The sequence below is a fragment of the Chanos chanos genome, chromosome 15, assembly GCF_902362185.1.
Source record: "Chanos chanos chromosome 15, fChaCha1.1, whole genome shotgun sequence".
In the NCBI taxonomy this organism is placed as follows: domain Eukaryota; kingdom Metazoa; phylum Chordata; class Actinopteri; order Gonorynchiformes; family Chanidae; genus Chanos; species Chanos chanos.
Genome location: NC_044509.1, coordinates 2640999 through 2647113, shown reverse-complemented (window position 1 = coordinate 2647113; position 6115 = coordinate 2640999). Strand labels below are relative to the sequence as shown.

General features: G+C 42.6%; 1 non-coding gene across 1 annotated transcript; it reads right to left on the bottom strand.

Annotated features, from left to right (window-relative positions):
- Positions 1–256: 256 nt before the first annotated feature.
- Positions 257–338, bottom strand: trnas-uga (transfer RNA serine (anticodon UGA)). The gene has a single exon. It is a non-coding gene; the product is annotated as a tRNA-Ser (tRNA).
- Positions 339–6115: the final 5777 nt, after the last annotated feature.

Here is a 6115-nt window from a genome sequence, read left to right as displayed (position 1 = left end):
AGCTAAAGCTGAATGGAGTGTCAGCGGTTTTGGGTGATCAGCTGATGTTCGGTGAGGGTACTTGTTTACACTGGCTGCCGCTTTGAGTGGTTGGTACTTGTGATTGAGTGGTGTCAAAGCTTAAGGTTCAGTGTCCTATCCTCAACTGCACATTCATTGCACTCTATCAAACTGACCATGCAAGCCAGGCCAGGGTATGAACTCTCCTCTCTTGCAAGGCAACTGTGCTAAACAAATCACTAAAGCTTAACCCTCACGCTGCGAGCAGGGTTCGAACCTGCGCAGGGAAACCCCATTGGATTTCAAGTCCAACGCCTTAAGCTCTCGGCCATCACAGCTACACAAACTGATGTTTCAAAGTGTATTTTTTTGCCTCATGTTATACTCTACACTCTCTAAAAAACATGAAGACAAAACAATGAGTCTCCCTACCTCCATGAAGGCTGTTGTGCCACACAGAGCCTCACATAAAGTTAAACCAGAATTGCACATTTTCATAGACCATTCATCATTAATTTCAGCAGTAATCTTCAGATTCACTCTAATGTGTTTTATGAATTTTGACCCTTGGAGGTGATGTGTATGTGCATATCTCTAACCTAATGCCTCCTGAGGAGTCCTCCAACACTAAGAACTGTTTGAAGTGGTGCTGCCAATGCCAGGACAAACAGCACTTTGAGAGCAAGACCATGCAAACATGGGTGTATGTCCTTGTTTTTCAATCAGAACATGAGGAAGTTCTCCAATAGTGGAAAGTTCTGGATGTCCTCAAAATATTTCACCACCTTAATTACATCAGCATTCTTCTTATGAGTTTTACACTTCATCAGACGTCATGGAACCTTGCAATTTGGAGGAGAATCCAGAGGTGGTTCTACTGTTGACCATTCTTTGACACGGATGTCTCTAGGTCAAATTTTTCAACAGTAATGCTTTTAAACAGACAGGAGATGGTCTTGTGTGCTGAGATGAGTGATTTAGCTAGCATACCACATAGTTATGATATTAGTATTCTACAGGGGCTCATTTTCTCACTACATTGATGTTATGTGCCCCTACATGTTTGGTGTGCTTTTTGTATTTTTGTTTTTGTTTCTCTGTCTTACGTGTGTGTGTGCTTACGTGTGCGTGTATGTGTGCGTATGAGCATGTGTGTGTGTGTGTGTGTGTGTCAGTGTCAGATATACTGTACCCCTGTTCTGCACCTATTTTAATGTTGTTTAATGTTTTAATGTGGTTTAACTGACGGTTACCATATTTGTTATTGCTACCATTGGTGAATAGCTGTGTGTTGTATCTGAGGTCAGGTGGTGTTTTCTTTTGTGTTTAGGGTTTTTTTGTATTTTTCGATTTAATTTTGCAATTATACATAGTGTTTTTTGTGAGCAAACTAACACTTGCTGCTCAGATAAATAGCTAAACTCAACAGATTCCACTAGAGGGAGCTGTAAGTATGATATTCTTAAAACCTGCACGCTCTATGTGAAGTCGCAACCTTTAAAATTATACTGACATTGATTTCATAACGATTTAAAGTGGATTCCACAACACCACCTTAAAACCATAATTAGTGCTAATGACATATATGTTTTTGATTTATTGATGATGTTCTCTCTCTCTCTCTCTCTCTCTCTTTCTCTTTCTCTCTCTCTCTATCTCTCTCTCTCTAAATCCTCATTTTTATTATAAGTAACTGTATAGTTCTTTGTATTTTTTGTACCAGTCGACAACAACACAGTTGTTTATTTCCCCCTTTGTTTCCAGTTATTATTTATCTTTGATGAAAAAGAAACTTCACTGTTGTCCTAACTGATGCTCCATATCCAAACTTTATGAGCAGTAATTATTGGTCCAAATTCCTCTGTGTATATTGTCAGACAGCTGTTATCAGTCTTTGTTTATCACAACAGCAGTAAAGGATGGGCACAGAACACTCCCATAAGGTTTCACATACAGCGCTCTCTGGTCATTCTCATGTTTGCCTAATCTCTGTGATATGTGTGCCTGGAGGGACCTCTCTGAGAACAGGGATGGTGATTTTGTGTTCATTTCTGAGGAGCTTTGGAGAACATCTGCTGATGTGAAATTGGATGACCTGTCACATCTCTTACATTTAACCTTTGACTCCCCAGTCACATCTCAACTGACCTCAGGTTGTTGCTTTATTTATTTTTTAGGGGTTAAAGTCAACTAGAGTTTCCCACTGGTCAACTCATTTGAGTTCAAGTTCTGCACCAAATCAGACTGCTTTTTTCCAAGCTTTACTTCCATTTTGTCTCTTTATTTGTCTCTGTGAACATAGTGCCATCGCTGCTGATAACTGACCAGTCTTAGCTGAAGCAGCTCATGAAGCACTTATTTAAGAGGAAAAGAAAGTTTGGTTTATATGACTCACAAAGACTGAAATAAATTGCACAAGTTTAATTTATTTCTCCAAAAATGTATTTTACATAGCATTGCCAACGAAAGCAGAATTTAGCACTGTGCTAACACTTTGTAGCACCGCCACATATGGGTTTTAGGATTACTTTTTTAAATTCAAGGTTAACAGGATAAGGGTTGACCACCAATAAAGGGAATCCCTATAATGTATCATTCCATCTTCAATATGTATTATGGTTGTTTTAATTTTTACCAGTCTGTTCTGTTTTCGTTTGCTGTGTTTGGGGAAATCATCTGGCCGTCAAACCGGTCAGCTGACCCACCTGTCAGCTGACGCGCCAACCCGGGAACTTTTGAAATACTTTTAAAAGGAAACGCGGGTGTGGCAGAGAGGCAGCGAAAAGAAAGTCAGGGAGTCTGCGGGGGACCTGAACGCTTAAAGTGCACTTAAAATAAATGAAACTGAAAAAGGAATTGCGTGGAAGTTTCCTTAAAACTTACAAATCACCGCAGTTTGAGGGCTGAGCGCGGGGTAAAGTCTACAGATCCCTAGCCTGCAAGAGCGGTGAGATTGTTCTTTTTTTTTCTTTTCCTTTTTTGCTTGTTACACGGTGGGTTATCTTTTTTTGCTGTACGTTGATTTTCTGGGGACTCTTTTTTCGTATTGCGTTAGATTACTGTTTTTTTGAATGACTTTCTACACTGATTGCCCGACGAGCACGAAGGGAACTTTAAGACTGGCATTTGGTTTGTGTGTGTGAATAAGAAGTGTTGGGTGTATGTTTGTGTTGAATGGTTCGATCAAGGCAATACATTTAAATAACGGCCTCTTCTGCGTTGCCTATTTATTTTATGTAACAAATCGAATTTGCTGCAATTAACCAAGGTAACGTCAGTCTTATCTTAAAAGAGAATCAATTTTAACCCGTGTGTTTGTTAATAATGATCGCTGTTTGATAGCTGATCGTTACAACTTGGATGCTAATGGAAATGATTATTCATTGGACTTTACAAATCCATTCTTAATTCTCGTGGTCAGTCTCTAACCACAGACAGAGAGACATAAAAGTGCAGTCTGTAGGTGGATAACCTACTTTAGCAAAGTGCTAAAGTGCTGGTGACAAATGGTGACAAATATGAGACAATCTCTGTTCTGTGGCTCTTCATTTTACATGGTTTTAGAAAACTATTGAGAATAATGAAGAGTAAGCTATAGAGGAGAGTGCTGTGAAGCACTGTGACAAAGCTCCATGTTTATTCTACATTTCAGTTAGGTTTTGACATTTGATGACACAGTCGACAGATACATCTCACCGTTACAGAGGGAAGACGTCTACTATTCCAAATCCATATAACAATACCTCAAAAGTTTCACTAATCAGCAGTCTTTTACTTAGTTTACAAGCATCTCCATGGGAACATGGCTACTATGTAGTCTTGATCTCCTATTTAGCACACACACCAATGACCCTCTAATTTACCAAATGACTTTCCAGATGGCATGGCTGATTGTGGTCTTTGTGATACCTGAACTAGCTGGCGATATCGATCCCAGTGATGGTTCATAGTGTAATTTTCTGCTGCACCACTCAGGTGATCTGTCAAGTTGTTTTTAACTGCAGTTGTAGTTGACAAGTTAGACAAGAGATTACAGCACAATCATTTAAAAGGTGGAGGGTTTTGGGGTATGGCCAATTCCCCTTTGATAACCACAAATTTCCGCGGCCACACAAGCACACAGAAAAGAGTTACTTTCATTTACAGACTGTAAACCCCTACAGCTCTGCAGAAGCGCACTGACACGGTACAGGTGACGCATTACAACAAGATTAAGAACAGAAAGAACTTCAGCTTCAATTGAACCTTTTATGTTAAACAGACGCTTTTATCATCTGATGGGAGTGCTGTAAGAGAGTGCTATCCATGCAAACAGAGACCAACCTGCTAGTTTTCAGTTAATTACATGAATGAGTTTTAATATTGGTAAAGCACTAACAATGTTAACATGACTTGATATTTTCACACTGATAGGGGAATGGATGTAGTAGATTGTGAGATTGTGTGAGGTATGAGAGCCAAAATGATGGACATTTATGAGCACTGATCATGAAAAAGAAGAATAAAAACATTATATATCAAAAAGAGTCTTGAAATAGGTGGACTGACATAAGGGCACACACACAAAGGAATACATATAAAATAACAGTGGCTTACAATATACCATTCAAAACATGCAGCCGCAATCTACATCACTCTATACCTAATGGAGAATACTCACTTTTCAGGAAATATCTTCTCCTCTTTCCATATTATAAAATGGAAAATATATTATTTCCATAAAATAAGTTTTAATACAAATTGGATGACAGTAAAATGAGAGATGGAATGGTTTAATTCCTCTGAATTTACAGCCTGTAACCTGAACGTAGAATTTCTTTCTATAGGCCCTTCTCTCACTGCTGATGTATTTTCTACTGTATTTTGATGTACTGGTAGCAACAGTAAATTTTGATGCTAATGCACAGTTAGTAGGGGCCAGTATGAAATTGGATTGTCTAGGAAAGTTGTGTGAACAACAAAATAGTTTTTGTCAATTAGGTGCTGGTGCCCCCCTCCTGGAATCGCAACCTTATCTTGGTGGAGGGGTTTGTGAGCCCCTGTGATCCTGGGAGCTGTGCTGCCTGGAGCATGTAGCTCCTGGTAGGGTCACCCAAGGCAGAGACGTCTCAGGTGAGGGGCCAGACAAAAAGCAATTCTGAAAGCCCTTATGATCAGCACCCATATAGAAACAGGCACCTCGCCCGGAATAGGGAGACCGGGGCCCTATCCTGGAGCCAGGCCTGGGAGGGGGGCTCGTAGACGAACGCCTGGTGGCCGGACCTGCCATGGGGTCCGGCCGGGCTCAGCCCAAATCAGCAACGTGGGGCTGCCCTCTCGTGGGCCCACCACCTGCGAGGGGAGAAATAGGGGCCGGGTGCGATGCCACCCAGGTGGCAGGATGGGGCGAGGGCCCCAGCGGACTGGACTTACGCTACAGAAACTGGTTTTTGGTATGTGGAATGTCACCTCTCTGGGGGGGAAGGAGCCGGAACTTGTGCGGGAGGCGGAGCAATACCAACTAGATATAGTTGGGCTCACTTCTACGCACAGCCTTGGCTCTGGAACCAAACTCCTGGATGGGACTGGACTCTGTCCTTCTCTGGAATTGCCTGGGGTGAGAGGCGACAGGCAGGTGTGGGGTTACTTGTTAGCCCCCGACTGAGCACCGCTGTGTTGGAGTTTGTCCCAGTGAACGAAAGGGTTGCCTCACTGCGCCTTCGGGTTGCAGGGGGAAAATCTCTGAGGAGGCCTTCCGGGCTTGGCTAGCAAGGGGGACTCCGGAATTGGCTGAGAGGTACCGGCATGCCAAAAGGGCTGAAGCGACGGCTGTCATGGAAGCAAAAACTCAGGTATGGGAGGAGTTTGGGGAGGCCATGGAAAGGGACTTTCGGTTGGCCTCAAAGAGGTTCTGGCAAACCGTCAGGCAACTCAGGAGGGCTTCGTCCAGGCTGTTCTCAGCAGGGATGGGGAGGTCCTGACCTCAACTGAGGATATGGTCGGACGGTGGAAGGAATACTTTGAGGAGCTCCTAAACCCGACTGACACGCCCTCCACAGAGGAGGCAGGGCCAGAAGATTCAGGTGGGTCGTCACCCATCTCTCTGGCAGAGGTCACTGAGGCAATTAGAAAACTC